This window comes from Triticum aestivum, chromosome 2A (genome assembly GCF_018294505.1).
Source record: "Triticum aestivum cultivar Chinese Spring chromosome 2A, IWGSC CS RefSeq v2.1, whole genome shotgun sequence".
NCBI classification, from domain to species: domain Eukaryota; kingdom Viridiplantae; phylum Streptophyta; class Magnoliopsida; order Poales; family Poaceae; genus Triticum; species Triticum aestivum.
Window position 1 is genome coordinate 592856229 of NC_057797.1, and position 17125 is coordinate 592873353.

General features: G+C 46.0%; 1 long non-coding RNA gene across 1 annotated transcript; it reads left to right on the forward strand.

The window, feature by feature from the left end:
- The first annotated feature begins 7052 nt into the window (after positions 1 to 7052).
- LOC123185649 (uncharacterized) lies at positions 7053 to 8118 on the forward strand. Its single transcript, XR_006493453.1, has 3 exons — positions 7053 to 7278; positions 7370 to 7585; positions 8059 to 8118. It is a non-coding gene; the product is annotated as an uncharacterized lncRNA (long non-coding RNA).
- Positions 8119 to 17125: the final 9007 nt, after the last annotated feature.

Consider the following 17125-nt stretch of genomic DNA (forward strand, 5'->3'; position numbering starts at 1 on the left):
TAACGCGTGAACTGTGCAGGAGATTTCTGTTGTTTTTGTTTCAGATTTTCACCAAAAACTTCAACTAGCTACATCTTTTAACCTATAAGTCCAATTTAGGTAATTCTTTTTCCTATGCACTCACAAAAATCAGCACATTATCACAACATCAACTTTGCACATGTCTGCACCTTTCAAATTTGAACTCATTCGAGTTTGAATCAAATCTTTCGGAGGCCATAACTCTCAAACCGTTTATCGGAATCGAGTGATTCTTTTTGCATTGTGACCATAGTGCAATTTAGCTGCTGTTAATCTTCTGTTGTTGAGTTTTTAAAATGTTTTCCTTGTTGTTGGTTTTGTTTTGGATCTTTTCATGTTCCGGTGATTGATTTGTTGAATTGTGTGAAACGTGTAGATTGTCCGGAGTGCGACGCGAGCTATTGTCAGGAGTGTGACTTTCTGATCCAGAACCAAGGCAAGTTATATGTTGATCATCCTTTACCTATTGTTTTCTATGCATGTAGTTATATCACACTATGAATATATGCATGTATAGGAATACTATATTATTTTTGCTATGCTGATGAGCTATCTTCCCGTCTTTGCAAATCGTGGTAGTGGTAGGTTGCTATGCTTTGTAGATGGGGGTGGTTCGTGTATTCATTGAGTTTATGTGAGGATTATATATATTTAACAAATTGAGTAGTAACTCAGGATTTAACTCACCTCTGGGCGGAAGTGGTATTGCTTGGTGTTGAGGGAAGGCATCATGGGGTCTTGCACCTTTTCTAAGGCCATGCGCTCATGAGAGTGCACCCTAAGTGGAATGCCGCCCAGGTTCAAAAAGATCAGACAGACTTACTGACTAGTAGCTTCCATGTGCGGCCACTGGCTATATGGGCTCTGACTTAGTTGATCAGTTGTTGGAACCCTTGCCCAGACTGTGTCGACAGAGGTAGCATATGTAGGTGGGATGTGGCCGTCAGGTGGTTAAGGGAACCTCTTCTGAAAGACTTCGTCTCAATCTTCGGATTGGGTCCAGTGGGTAAAGCGTACAAAACTCTGCAGAGTAATAAAACTCCTGTGTAACTTGCCAATACATTCCAAGTATTAACATATATGGCTGCAACGTCTCATGTTGCAGGATATTCTGACGAAGAGTAATGTACCGTTAGGGTCGCGAGTCTGCACTCGGCATCGCCAGTGGGCTATGATGGGACTCATCATTATTTTCTGCTACTTTCCGCTGTTTGATTGAATAAAGCTAGCCAAGTGCTATGCAGATTGTTTTATTTTATACATTCTGGATCATACGTTGTAATAAATGATGCACTTGCTATTCTGGTATTCATCTACACTGAGTGTGCTAGCGAGTTCGATCCAAGGACTAGCACGGTAAGCACAGAGACTCAAATCCTTCGAGGTTTGGTCGTTACAGATGGTATCAGAGCAGTGTGTTGACTGTAGGATGTGACCCTAGAAAATGGATTAGAAAAGCCATAGGAGTGAAAGTTATTTTATAAACTAACTATCCTTCTTACTGTTTATTAGTAAATCCCTCAAGTATCTTGACCAGTTAAGTAGGAACTAGTGCTGAGACCACCATTCATGTTTGTTTTATATTGCAACGTTATCGTGTTAGCATATCTGATTATGCCCACTTTCGTGGTATGAAGATACTAGATTGTTTGCTTGATTGGTAGTTGTTTGTTAAATTACATCTTGTCAAAATTATTCGACTATATATAATACTATATTATGTTGTTTGTTGTTTGTTTGTTTGTTGGTGTTATTCGCTGTTGTGTTTTGTTGGCTTGATCATATTATGCATATGGGTAGAATATATTTATATATACATAGCCTTGGCCCTATTATATCTATAACTCTTCTATGCTTGCCCACCAGATGCTGCCAAGGCGTGATACTAGACGCAATACTGCAGGAGGAGACAACAATGGCAATGGAGTACCACCATACATACAACAGGTTATTGAGGGACAGGCCCAGTTGATCCAGTTGCTTACTCAGAACCAGAACAACAACAATAACAACAACAATCCGCCGCCACCGCCACCTGTGGATATGCTTACCAGGTTCTTGAGGTTGAATCCTCAAAGGTTCTCCAGTTCCCCTGAACCTATTGTGGCTGATGACTGGCTCCGTGCAGTCAATAGGAACCTGGAGATGGTTGGATGCACTGATGCAGAGAGAGTGAGGTTTGCCTAACATTTGTTGGAGGGTCCTACTGCAGCTTGGTGGGACAACTACTTGGTCACTTATCCCATTGCTACCATCACATGGCCTCAGTTTCAGGATGCTTTTCGTGCTGCACATGTGTCTGTTGGTGCTATGAGTCTGAAAAAGAAGGAGTTTCGCAGTTTGCGCCAGGGAGGTCGCACAGTTAATGCTTATGTGATGGAATTTAATAATCTTGCATGTTATGCTCCTAATGATGTTAACACTGATGCAACTAGGTAGGAGAATTTTTTGGAGGGCCTAAATGATGACTTGAGCCTTCAGTTGACAGTGGCCACTTTTAGGAATTGTCAGGACCTAATTGATAAGGCCATTGTGTTGGAGGGAAAGCAACATGCCATAGAGAATCGCAAGAGGAAGTACAACAACAATAACAGGTATAATTCAGGACCACAGCAGAAACCACACACTTCATATCATGGTAATGGAGGTAATGGACATAATCATCATGGAGGTAATGGACATAATCATCATGGAGGTAATGATCATAATCATCATGGAGGGAATGGCCACAACCATAATGGCCACCATCATCCTAATGGGCACAAGAGTAACAATGGCAATGGCAGAGGTAATGGTAATGGCAATGGCAATGGAGGGAACAATAACCAGAACCACCAGGTTACACGTGCGCCAAGGGATTTGAGTCAGGTGCAGTGCTTCAGGTGTAAGGCTATGGGGCACTATGCCACAGATTGCCCGGGGGCGAAGAGTCAGGATCCAGCAAGCCAAACCCCTTCCAAAAGGGTCATGTAAATCATGTAAATGTGGATGAGGTTTACAATGAAACTGATGCAGTGATTGGTAAGTTCTTGATTAATTCAGTACATGCACTTGTTCTTTTTGATACTGGTGCATCACATTCATTTATTTCGAGGGTATTTGTTGATAAACATGGATTGCCAACCAAAACACTTAGTATGCCTATTAGAGTGAGTTCCCTAGGAGCTGAGATGATAGCAGGTGTTGGTTGCCATCAGTTGACTTTGTCTATTGGAAAGCATGATTTTCCTACAGATTTGATTATATTGAAGTCACAAGGTCTGGATATTATTTTGGGTATGGATTGGTTGCAGTTATATAAAGGTCGTATTGATTGTGCCAGTCGATCTATCACTCTCAGTGCACCAGGAGGGAAGAGGATCAAATATGTGTGTAAGTATAAGCGTAATCAGGTGCAGGTGAACTCTCTTAAGGGGGGTAGCCTGGAAGAGGTGACAGTTGTGAGAGATTATCCAGATGTGTTTCCAGAGGAATTTCCAGGTATGCCACCAGATAGAGATATTGAGTTTCTTATTGATTTAATACCGGGCACTGGACCTATTGCAAAGAGACCGTATAGAATGCCTCCTAAAGAGTTGGAAGAATTGAAGAAGCAGATAAGAGAATTGCAGGCACAAGGATTTATTCGCCCAAGTTCATCACCTTGGGGAGCTCCAGTTTTGTTTGTGGAGAAGAAGGATGGGACCTTGAGGATGTGTGTTGATTATCGTTCTCTGAATGAGGTAACCATTAAGAATAAGTATCCTTTTCCTATGATAAATGATCTATTTGACCAGTTGAAGGGAGCTACTGTGTTTTCTAAGATTGACCTTCGTTCTGGTTATCATCAATTGAAGATTCATGAGCAAGATATTCCAAAGACTGCTTTTACTATGAGGTATGGGTTGTATGAATATACTGTTATGTCATTTGGATTGACTAACGCCCCTGCATACTTCATGAATATGATGAACAAGGTGTTTATGGAGTTCTTGGATAAATTTGTGGTTATTTTCATTGATGATATATTGGTGTTCTCCAAGAATAAGCAAGAGCATGAGGTGCATTTGCGTTTGGTAATGGAGAAACTAAGGGAACATCAGCTGTATGCCAAGTTCAGCAAATGTGAGTTTTGGCTGGATGAGGTAGCATTCCTTGGACATGTTGTGTCAGGTAATGGAGTTGCAGTTGATCCATCTAAGGTTGCTGCAGTTACAGAGTGGGAGACACCCATGACAGTTGGAGAGATTCGCAGCTTTTTGGGCCTTGCAGGTTATTACAGGAGGTTTATTGAGAACTTCTCCAAAATTGCAAAGCCTATGACTGAATTATTGAAGAAGGAGAAGAAGTTTGTTTGGATTGATGAATGTGAAGCCAGCTTTCAGGAATTGAAGCAGCGTTTGGTTACAACACCAGTCTTAACTCTGCCGGATATACATAAGGACTTTCAGGTATATTTTGATGCTTCTCGTCAAGGACTTGGGAGTGTTTTGATGCAGGAAGGTAAAGTTGTTTCTTATGCTTCACGTCAGCTTAAGAATCATGAGCATAATTATCCTACACATGATTTGGAGTTAGCCTCAGTTGTGCATGCATTGAAAACTTGGAGGCAATATCTTATTGGTAATCATTGTGATATATTTACTGATAATAAGAGCTTGAAGTATATTTTTACTCAGAAGGATTTGAACCTCGGGCAGAGGAGATGGTTGGAGCTTATTAAGGATTATGATTTGAATGTGCAGTATCATCCTGGTAAGGCTAATGTTGTTGCTGATGCATTGAGTCGTAGGAGCCATGCTAATGCAATTAACATTGATAATATGCCACCCGGGTTATGTGAACAGTTCAGGAATCTCAGGTTGGAGATGGTTCCTAAGGGATATTTAGCAACACTTGAGGTAAAGCCTACTTTGCTTGATAGGATCAGAGAAGCTCAAAAGAATGATAAGGAGATTTCTGAGATAAAAGAGAATATGGTTAAAGGTAAGGCAGAAGGTTTCCGTGAGGATGAACATGGAGCCATATGGTTTAAGAAGCGTATTTGTGTACCTCAAGATGCAGATATCAGGAAGTTGATTCTTTAGGAGGCGCATGATTCACCTTATTCTATTCACCCAGGTAATACTAAGATGTATTTGGATTTGAGGGAAAGATTTTGGTGGCCTAGCCTGAAGAGGGAAATTGCTGGGTATATTGCAACATGTGATGTGTGCCAAAGAGTTAAGGCGGAACATCAGAGACCAGCAGGTTTGTTATAGCCATTACCTATACCTGATTGGAAGTGGGATGAGATTGGTATGGACTTCATTACAGGTTTACCCAGGACTCGATCAGGTTATGATTCTATTTGGGTAGTTGTTGATCGTTTGACTAAAGTTGCTCACTTCATCCCGGTAAAGACTACTTATACCAGTGCTCAGCTAGCAAAGATTTATATGTCTAAGATTGTTTGTCTGCATGGAGTTCCAAGGAAGGTAGTGTCTGATAGAGGTACTCAATTCATATCTAAATTTTGGCGTTAGTTGCATGAATCCTTGGGCACCAGGCTAGAGTTCAGTACAACTTTCCATCCACAGACAGATGGGCAGACAGAGAGGGTAAATCAGATTTTGGAGGATATGTTGGGAGCTTGTGCTTTGGACTATGGGTCCAGTTGGGATGATAATTTACCTTATGCAGAGTTCTCATATAATAACAGTTACCTGGCTAGTCTGAAGATGGCACCATTTGAGGTATTGTATGGTAGGAAGTGCAGGACACCATTGATGTGGGATGAGGTTGGAGAGCGTCAATTCTTTGGACCAGACTTGATCAGAGATGCTGAGGAGAAGGTCAAGTTGATTTGTGACAGGCTGAAGATAGCACAGTCCAGACAGAAGAGTTATGCAGATGCAAAACGTAAGGAGGTGACATATGAGGTAGGAGACCGTGCATACCTTAGAGTTTCACCACTTTGTGGAATTAAGAGGTTTGGAATCAAGGGTAAGTTAGCACCACGTTTTGTGGGGCCTTACAAGATCTTGGAGCGTAGAGGAGAGGTAGCTTATCAGCTGGAGTTGCCAGAATCCTTGTCAGGAGTTCATAATGTGTTTCATGTATCTCAGTTGAAGAAGTGCCATGCAGAGATGATGGATGTTCCATTGAGGGACACAGTGCCACTTGAGGCAATTCAGTTGGAGAGTGATTTGACATATGAGGAGAAGCCTATTAAGATTCTGGAGACAGCAGAGAGAGTTACTCGCACCAAGACAATTAAGTTATGCAAGGTTCAATGGAATCATCACACAGAGGAAGAAGCTACCTGGGAACGAGAGGAAGATCTCAAGCAGGATCACCCACACCTATTTGCTAGCCAGCCCGAATCTCGAGGGCGAGATTCATCTTAAGGGGGGTATGTTTGTAACATCCCAATTTTCCTAAATTAGGATGTTAATAGATCATTCATATGCATATCATATTTTTTATTGCACTATTTGCTTTTTCAGAATAATCAAATCATTATGCAACAAAAGGCAATTTATTTGGAGTGGAGATAACATGACTTCTCCCCTATTTTAAAAATGTTCATAATGTGCAGAATATTATTTCCAGTTCATCTGATATGTTCTGGTAATTTTTGTGATCTTCAAAGTATTTTAATTGTGTGTTATTTTACTGTTTGTGTGGCCTTTTGCATCAAAATGAATTTCTAAAATTGCATTAGGTGAGGAACTAGTGTTCCTGTAGTTTATGTTAGTAGTATATATTTCTAGGTGCGTCTACGTATTTTTATTTAGTTTTTATATTGTGGTTTTATTTTAGTTATTTTTGCTGCTGTAGTTTTTGTTTAAAGAAAAGGAAAAAAAGCACAGCACGCAACACTGCAGCGCAGCGCACTACGCAGCCCAACGCCCGCGGGCCAGCACCACACCGCTGCAGCCCACAGCCACCGCAGCCCACGCGAAGCAGTACGTACCCGATCCGACCCGCGCCAGCGCCCGACCCACTGTCTCTCTCTCTTTGCCAGCGGACCCCGCCACGCACCCGTCCCCTACCCCGAGCCGGACACTACAGCCGCCGCACGCACGCACGCACGCACACCGAGGCCGAGCCGGTTCGTCCCGCGCCCCTGGTCAACCCCGTGCAACCTAGGGACACTGTATGCGAGCCCAACTGCTTGAGGGACCCCGCACCCCCTCCTCGATCTTCCTCGTTGCCGCACGCGGGAGCTAGGGCGAAATGGATCTCGCACCGGAGCTCCGCTGTCCGCCGTCTTCGCTGGAGGATTCCACCGCCGTAAGGACACCACCGGCCACACCGTTCACTCCCCTCGACCCTCCCCTCAACGCCGCACCTTTCTGACATACGCTCGTCGCCGGAATCGCAGCGGAGCGAGCCGCCCGAGCGAACCCGACGCCGTCGGAGCAACGGCTGTTCACGTCGTCACCGTCGGCCGCAGAGCACGCCCCGTCGTCGTTTGACCTCACCACTGCGTCCGCAACTCGAAGCCGCCTCCGCCCGTCACCTCACCTTCGCCGGAGACCCACCAGAGAAGCCACCGCCGCCGACGCCCGACCACCGCCGCCGTTTCTCCCCTGTTCTGGTGAGCACATGCGCCCAGCCAATGGGCCGCCGCCACTTGGCACTTCTCTACAGGGCACGCACAGGAGTTGCTACAGTAACGCATGAACTGTGCAGGAGATTTCTGTTGTTTTTGTTTCAGATTTTCACCAAAAACTTCAACTAGCTATATCTTTTAACCTAAAAGTCCAATTTAGGTAATTCTTTTTCCTATGCACTCACAAAAATCAGCACATTATCACAACATCAACTTTGCACATGTCTGCACCTTTCAAATTTGAACTCATTCGAGTTTGAATCAAATCTTCCGGAGGCCATAACTCTCAAACCGTTTATCGGAATCGAGTGATTCTTTTTGCGTTGTGACCATAGTGCAATTTAGCTGCTGTTAGTCTTCTGTTGTTGAGTTTTTAAAATGTTTTCCTTGCTGTTGGTTTTGTTTTGGATCTTTTCATGTTCCGGTGATTGATTTGTTGAATTGTGTGAAACGTGTAGATTGTCCGGAGTGCGACGCGAGCTATTGTCAGGAGTGTGACTTTCTGAACCAGAACCAAGGCAAGTTACATGTTGATCATCCTTTACCTATTGTTTTCTATGCATGTAGTTATATCACACTATGAATATATGCATGTATAGGAATACTATATTATTTTTGCTATGCTGATGAGCTATCTTCCCGTCTTTGCAAATCGTGGTAGTGGTAGGTTGCTATGCTTTGTAGACGGGGGTGGTTCGTGTATTCATTGAGTTTATGTGAGGATTATATATATTTAACAAATTGAGTAGTAACTCAGGATTTAACTCACCTCTGGGCGGAAGTGATATTGCTTGGTGTTGAGGGAAGGCATCATGGGGTCTTGCACCTTTTCTAAGGCCATGCGCTCATGAGAGTGCACCCTAAGTGGAATGCCGCCCAGGTTCAAAAAGATCAGACAGACTTACTGACTAGTAGCTTCCATGTGCGGCCACTGGCTATATGGGCTCTGACTTAGTTGATCAGTTGTTGGAACCCTTGCCCAGACTGTGTCGACAGATGTAGCATATGTAGGTGGGATGTGGCCGTCAGGTGGTTAAGGGAACCTCTTCTGAAAGACTTCGTCTCAATCTTCGGATTGGGTCCAGTGGGTAAAGCGTACAAAACTCTGCAGAGTAATAAAACTCCTGTGTAACTTGCCAATACATTCCAAGTATTGACATATATGGCTGCAACGTCTCATGTTGCAGGATATTCTGACGAAGAGTAAGGTACCGTTAGGGTCGCGAGTCTGCACTCGGCATCGCCAGTGGGCTATGATGGGACTCATCATTATTTTCTGCTACTTTCCGCTGTTTGATTGAATAAAGCTAGCCAAGTGCTATGCAGATTGTTTTATTTTATACATTCTGGATCATACGTTGTAATAAATGATGCACTTGCTATTCTGGTATTCATCTATACTGAGTGTGCTAGCGAGTTCGATCCAAGGACTAGCACGGTAAGCACAGAGACTCAAATCCTTCGAGGTTTGGTCGTTACACCGGCTCTACTGCCGCGCAGTTCTCACCGCCCCACCGTACTCCCATCGCTGGCCTGGCCATCCCTCTACTCACCCACACCTGCTGTTATTCTCCGGCGACGGCAGACGAACCAATAAACGCTCGTACAGTCGTACTCCCCTCCGCGTGGGAAACAACTGCCGAGTCTTCCCTGCCTCCGTGTCGTTCCCTTACTAGGCCTCGCCGTCGTCCACCGCCCTGGTGCTCTCGGCGCGGCCTGGTTAACGTGGTCAACGGCCGACATGCATCTGAAGTGGACTTTATGTGGAGAGGCCGACAGCTGGGTCCACGGCCGCACGCAAGGAGATGCCTCCTTATTACGTGCAAAATAATGATTCCTCCACCTGACATCAGGGACCCACCGAAAGGGCCTCTGTATTTCGCGAAGAAACGTTACCGCCGCTGACAGCTCGGACCCACCAGCTATATCTTCGCACGCAAGGAAGTGCCTCCTTATTACGCACAAAAAAATGAATACTCCCCCTGTTAGCTGGGATCCAGTATAGTGGCAGGCTGACTTGTGGGCCTACTAAGTTGACCGGGATGGAGGGCTTTGTCAACTTAGTCAATATGCACGATTCTAGCTCCAGTGACTGTACGATGTCCATCCAACGGCCATAGTGCTTCTTCAACCTCTGGTCTTCTTGCTCCAGCCTCCCAAACCAGCACCGGTCGTGCCTCGTGCTCCTGCCTCCCGTGGCCGGCTGCGATGCAGCGGAGGCCTCACCGCCCCTACTACTCCCACCGCTGGCCAGGCCATCCCTCTACTCACCCACACCCCCTGTTATTCTACGGCGACGGCAGCCTCACACCGCAGCGAACCAGTGAACCCTCGTACTCCTCTACGCGTGGGCATCCACTGCCGCATCTTCCCCGGCTCCGCGTTGTCCCCTTCCTACGCCTCGCCGTCATCCACCGCCCTGGTGCTCTCGGCGTGGCGTGGTCAACATGGTCAAGGAACAGCTTCCATCGGACGTGGTCTGTACGTGGAGAGGCTGATAGCTGGGTCCACGGCCGCAACAAGGAAGTGCCTCCTTATTACGTGCAAAATAATTATTCCTCCACCTGACAGCGGGACCCACCAGACGGGCCACCGTATTTCGCGAAAAAGATGTTTCCCCCTGACTGCTAGGACCCACCAGCTACATCTTTGCACGTAAGGAAGTGCGTCCGGGCAAAAAAAAATGATTCGCCCCCTGACTGCTGGGACCCACCAGCTACATCTTCGCAGGTAAGGAAGTGCCTGACAGTCGGGACCCACCTGGTTGAAGCGTACGTAGCATTGTCATTCTGGTCGCGAACGTGTACGTACATACGGGTCGATGTAGAGGCGCGCACGTGTCGTAGTAGAGGCGCGCACGTGTCGTAGTAGAGGCGCACACGTAGCATTTACACGTACATACAGTGGCCAGGGTGCAAGAAAGAAAATACGGCCACATATGTGTACATACGGGCGGGGTCTCGAATGCCTACTCACGCATACGTACGGCGAGGGCTCGTGTACATGGCTGGGTCGGAACGGAGAAACAACGTCGTCGTCGTGTTCATGGGGAGGCAACGGAATGCGTCGTGTTCATCGGGAGGGCTTGAATGGAACAGGCGATGTAAACGAGGCCTGGCGTACCGCAGAACGGAGGAAACGGCCTTGTGTTCGACCGGCCACGTTCGAAACAGGATCCTATTCATCGGGAGGGGTCTGGCGTACCGCAAAATGGAGGAAACGGACCTCCTACAGTCGAAACAGGGGTCCTTTTGATCGGGAGGGGTGTGGCGTACCGCAAAACGGAGGAAACAAACTTGTGTTGGAGCGCTACGATCGAAACGGGGGTCTTGTTCATCAGGAGGGGTGTGGCGTACCGCAAAACGGGACTCCATGGGATACTGTTCATCTCCACCGTCGACCTCCTCCAGCCTCCACGGGCTCCTGTTCATCCAGCCTCCACGGGCTCCTGTTCATCCAGCCTCCACCGCACGCTACTGCACCGGCTACTGTTCAACCACCCCTCCATTCTCTACTGTTCATCCAGCCCTCCACACCACAGGGTCCTGTTCAACCACCCCTCCACGGGCACCCCTCCATCGTCTACTGTTCATCCAGCCCTCCACACCATGGGGTCCTGTTCAACCATCCCTCCACCATCTACTGTTCATCCAGCCCTCCACACCACAGGGTCCTGTTCATCCACCCCTCCATGGGCACCCCTCCACCGTCTACTATTCATCCAGCCCTCCACCACACCATGGGGTCCTGTTCATCCAGAGGCAATGCCACCGCTCACTGTTCATCCAAACCCCCCCGCTACGCTCACTGTTCATCCCATCGATCGGCTTCAGTTAGCAGCAGTAGCAAAGGAATCGCTCGATCGGGTTCAGTTAACAGCCATCGATCGATCGCTCGGGTTTAGTAACGCATAGCCTGCAGTGTAATCGCTCGGGTTCAGTTAGAGCCCAACGCCTCGCTCGGGTTTAGTTAGAGCCAACGCCTCGCACACACGCGCGTACGTGTACGAGAGAAACGCGCATTGCTCGGCCCCCGACCTCCCACCGTAACCGGGAACTCCTCGAAATTTTCCTCCCCCTCGCTTCTACCATAGATTTTTCCGTCATGGACGGCCCAAAGAATGTCATGCAGCTGCGTCTCTGGCCCGTCCAGGACAAAAAGCCCATTTTCTGTCATGATTTTTTGTCATAGAAGTAGGAGCCCACCACATCTATGATGATACCGGGTTTGTTACAATTATCGTCATAGAAGTGTCATATGTATGACAGAATTTTTTTTCGTTCGGCCCAAAATGTCACGGATGTGTCTTTTTTTGTAGTGTTGCACTAGTGAAAGTATGAACCCTAGGCCTTGTTTCGAAGCATTGCAATACTGTTTACGCTCACTTTTACCACTTGTTACCTTGCTGTTTTTATAATTTCAGATTACAAAAACCTATATCTACCATCCATATTGCACTTGTATCACCATCTCTTCGCTGAACTAGTGCACCTATATAATTTACCATTGTATTGGGTGTGTTGGGGACACAGGAGACTCTTTGTTATTTGGTTGTAGGGTTGTTTGAGAGAGACCATCTTCCTACGCCTCCCACGGATAGATAAACCTTAGGTCAACCACTTGAGGGAAAGTTGCTACTGTCCTACAAACCTATGCACTTGGAGGCCCAACAGCGTCTACAAGAAGACGGTTGTGTATTAGACATCACCCCTGGGCGCACCCTCCTGCCTCGTGACCGCCTCGCGGTGTTCCAGACTTCAACTCCAAGTCTTCTGGATTGCGTTTGTTCCAAGAAAGATCCTCATGAAGATTTCATTCCGTTTGGATTCCGTTTGGTATTCCTTTTCTGCAAAACACTGAAATAGGCAAAAAAAAAAACTGGCACTGCGCCTTCGGTTAATAGGTTAGTCCCAGAAATAATATAAAAGAGCATAATAAAGCCCATTAAACATCCAAAACAGATAATATAATAGCATGGAACAATCTAAAATTATAGATACGTTGGAGACGTATCAAGCATCCCCAAGCTTAATTCCTGCTCGTCCTCAAGTAGGTAAATGATAAAAACAGAATTTTTGATGTGGAATGCTACCTAACATAATTATCAATGTAATTTTCTTTATTGTGGCACGAATGTTCAGATTCGAAAGATTCAAGACAAAAGCTTAATATTGACATAAGAATAATAATACTTGAAGCATACTAACAAAGTAATCATGTCTTCTCAAAATAAGATGGCCAAAGAAAGTTCATCCCTACAAAATCATATAGTTTGGCTATGCTCCATCTTCGTCACACAAAATACTCAAATCATCCACAACCCCGGTTTCAGCCAAGCAATTGTTTCATACTTTAGTATTTTCAAAAAAATTCAACTTTCACGCAATACATGAGCGTGAGCCATGGACATAGCACTATAGGTGGAATATAGTGGTGGTTGTGGAGAAGACAAAAAAGGAGGAAGATGGTCTCACATCAACTAGGCATATTAATGGGCTATGGAGATGCCCATCAATAGTTATCAATGTGAGTGAGTAGGGATTGCCATGCAACGGATGCACTAGAGCTATAAATGTATGAAAGCTCAACAAAAGAAACTAAGTGGGTGTGCATCCAACTTGCTTGCTCATGAAGACCTAGGGCATTAGAGGAAGCCCATTGTTGGAATATACAAGCCAGGTTCTATAACGAAAATTCCCACTAGTATATGAAAGTGACAAAATAAGAGACTCTCTATCATGAATATCATGGTGCTACTTTGAAGCACAAGTGTGGAAAAAAGGATAGTAACGTTGTCCCTTCTCTCATTTTCTCTAAATTTTTTCTTTTTCTTTTCTCTTTCTTTTTTTCTTTTTCTTTTCTTTTGGAGACTCCTCTTTTTTGGAGACTCTTTTTTCACATGGGACAACACTCTAATAATGAAAATCATCACACTTATATTTATTTACAACTCAAGAATTACAACTCAATACCTAGAACAAAATATGACTATATGAATGCCTCCGGCGGTGTACCGGGATGTGCAATGAATCAAGAGTGACATGTATGAAAAATTATGAATGTTGGCTTCACCACAAATACGATGTCAACTACATGATCATGCAAAGCAATATGACAATGGTGGAACGTGTCATAATAAACGGAACGGTGGAAAGTTGCATGGCAATATTGTTGGGGAACATTGCAGAAAACAAAAAATTTCCTACGGTTTCACCAAGATCCATCTAGGAGTTCATCTAGCAACGAGTGATCGGATTGCATCTACATACCTTTTTAGATCACGCGCGGAAGCGTTCAAGGAACGGGGATGAGGAAGCCGTACTCGACGTGATCCAAATCACCGGAGATCCTAGCGCCGAACGGACGACACCTCCGCGTTCAACACACGTACGGTCAGCGTGACGTCTCCTCCTTCTTGATCCAGCAAGGGGGAAGGAGAGGTTGAGGAAGATGGCTCCAGCAGCAGCACGACGGCGTGGTGGTGGTGGAGCTGCAGTACTCCGTCAGGGCTTCGCCAAGCTCTATGGAGGAGGAGGAGGTGTTGGAGAGGGAGAGGGAGGCACCAAAGGCGTGGGGTGAGAGGCCCTCCTTCCCCCCCACTATATATAGGGAGCCTAGGGGGGGCGGCGGCCCTAGGAGATGCAATCTCCTAGGGGGGCGGCGGCCAAGGGGTGGGGGCTTGCCCCCCAAGCAAGGGGGCGCCCCCTTTAGGGTTTCCCCTACCCTAGGCGCATGGGCCCTAGGGGAAAGTGGCGCCCCAGCCCACTTTGGGCTGGATCCCTTCCCACTTTAGCCCATGGGGCCCTCCGGGATAGGTGGCCCCACCCGGTGGACCCCCGGGACCCTTCCGGTGGTCCCGGTACAATACCGGTGACCCCGAAACTTGTCCCGATGGCCGAAATAGCACTTCCTATATATAATTCTTTACCTCCGGACCATTCCGAAACTCCTCGTGACGTCCTGGATCTCATCCGGGACTCCGAACAACTTTCGGGTTACTGCATATACATATCCCTACAACCCTAGCGTCACCGAACCTTAAGTGTGCAGACCCTACGGGTTCGGGAGACATGTAGACATGACCGAGATTGCTCTCCGGTCAATAACCAACAGCGGGATCTGGATACCCATGTTGGCTCCCACATGCTCCTCGATGATCTCATCGGATGAACCACGATGTCGAGGATTCAAGCAACCCCGTATACAATTCCCTTCGTCAATCGGTATGTTACTTGCCCGAGATTCGATCGTCGGTATCCCAATACCTCGTTCAATCTCGTTACCGGCAAGTCACTTTACTCGTACCGTAATGCATGATCCCGTGACCAGACACTTGGTCACTTTGAGCTCATTATGATGATGCATTACCGAGTGGGCCCAGTGATACCTCTCCGTCATACGGAGTGACAAATCCCAGTCTTGATCCGTGTCAACCCAACAGACACTTTCGGAGATACCCGTAGTATACCTTTATAGTCACCCAGTTACGTTGTGACGTTTGGTACACCCAAAGCACTCCTACGGTATCCGGGAGTTACACGATCTCATGGTCTAAGGAAAAGATACTTGACATTGGAAAACTCTAGCAAACGAACTATACGATCTTGTGCTATGTTTAGGATTGGGTCTTGTCCATCACATCATTCTCCTAATGATGTGATCTCGTTATCAATGACATCCAATGTCCATAGTCAGGAAACCATGACTATCTGTTGATCAACGAGCTAGTCAACTAGAGGCTTACTAGGGACATGTTGGTGTCTAAGTATTCACACATGTATTACGATTTCCGGATAACACAATTATAGCATGAATAAAAGACAATTATCATGAACAAGGAAATATAATAATAATCCTTTTATTATTGCCTCTAGGGCATATTTCCAACAGTCTCCCACTTGCACTAGAGTCAATAATCTAGTTACATTGTGATGAATCGAACACCCATGGAATTCTGGTGTTGATCATGTTTTGCTCTAGGGAGAGGTTTAGTCAACGGATCTGCTACATTCAGGTCCGTATGTACTTTACAAATATCTATGTCTCCATCTTGAACATTTTCACGAATGGAGTTGAAGCGACGCTTGATGTGCCTTGTCTTCTTGTGAAACCTGGGCTCCTTGGCAAGAGCAATAGCTCCAGTGTTGTCACAGAAGAGCTTGATCGGCCCCGACGCATTGGGTATGACTCCTAGGTCGGTGATGAACTCCTTCATCCAAATTGCTTCATGCGCTGCCTCCGAGGCTGCCATGTACTCCGCTTCACATGTAGATCCCGCCACGACGCTCTGCTTGCAACTGCACCAGCTTACTGCCCCACCATTCAAAATATACACGTATCCGGTTTGTGACTTAGAGTCATCCAGATCTGTGTCGAAGCTAGCGTCGACGTAACCTTTTACGACGAGCTCTTCGTCACCTCCATAAACGAGAAACATTTCCTTAGTCCTTTTCAGGTACTTCAGGATATTCTTGACCGCTGTCCAGTGTTCCTTGCCGGGATTACTTTGGTACCTTCCTACCAAACTCACGGCAAGGTTTACATCAGGTCTGGTACACAGCATGGCATACATAATAGAACCTATGGCTGAGGCATAGGGGATGACACTCATCTCTTCTATATCTTCTGCCGTGGTCGGACATTGAGCTGAGCTCAATTTCACACCTTGCAACACAGGCAAGAACCCCTTCTTAGACTGATCCATATTGAACTTCTTCAATATCTTATCAAGGTATGTGCTTTGTGAAAGACCTATGAGGCGTCTTGATCTATCTCTGTAGATCTTGATGCCTAATATATAAGCAGCTTCTCCAAGGTCCTTCATTGAAAAACTCTTATTCAAGTAGGCCTTAATGCTGTCCAAAAGCTCTATATCATTTCCCATCAAAAGTATGTCATCTACATATAATATGAGAAATGCTACAGAGCTCCCACTCACTTTCTTGTAAACGCAGGCTTCTCCATAAGTCTGCATAAACCCAAACGCTTTGATCATCTCATCAAAGCGAATGTTCCAACTCCGAGATGCTTGCACCAGCCCATAAATCGAGCGTTGGAGCTTGCACACCTTGTCAGCATACTTAGGATCGACAAAACCTTCCGGCTGCATCATATACAATTCTTCCTTAAGGAAACCATTAAGGAATGCCGTTTTGACGTCCATTTGCCATATTTCATAATCATAGAATGCGGCAATTGCTAACATGATTCGGACGGACTTCAGCTTCGCTACCGGTGAGAAAGTCTCATCGTAGTCAACCCCTTGAACTTGTCGATAACCCTTAGCGACAAGCCGAGCTTTATAGATGGTCACATTACCATCCGCGTCTGTCTTCTTCTTAAAGATCCATTTATTTTCTATGGCTCGCCGCTCTACGGGCAAGTCAGTCAAAGTCCATACTTCGTTTTCATACATGGATCCTATCTCGGATTTCATGGCTTCCAGCCATTTGTCGGAATCCGGGCCCGCCATCGCTTCTTCATAGTTCGAAGGTTCACCGTTGTCTAACAACATGATTTCCAAGA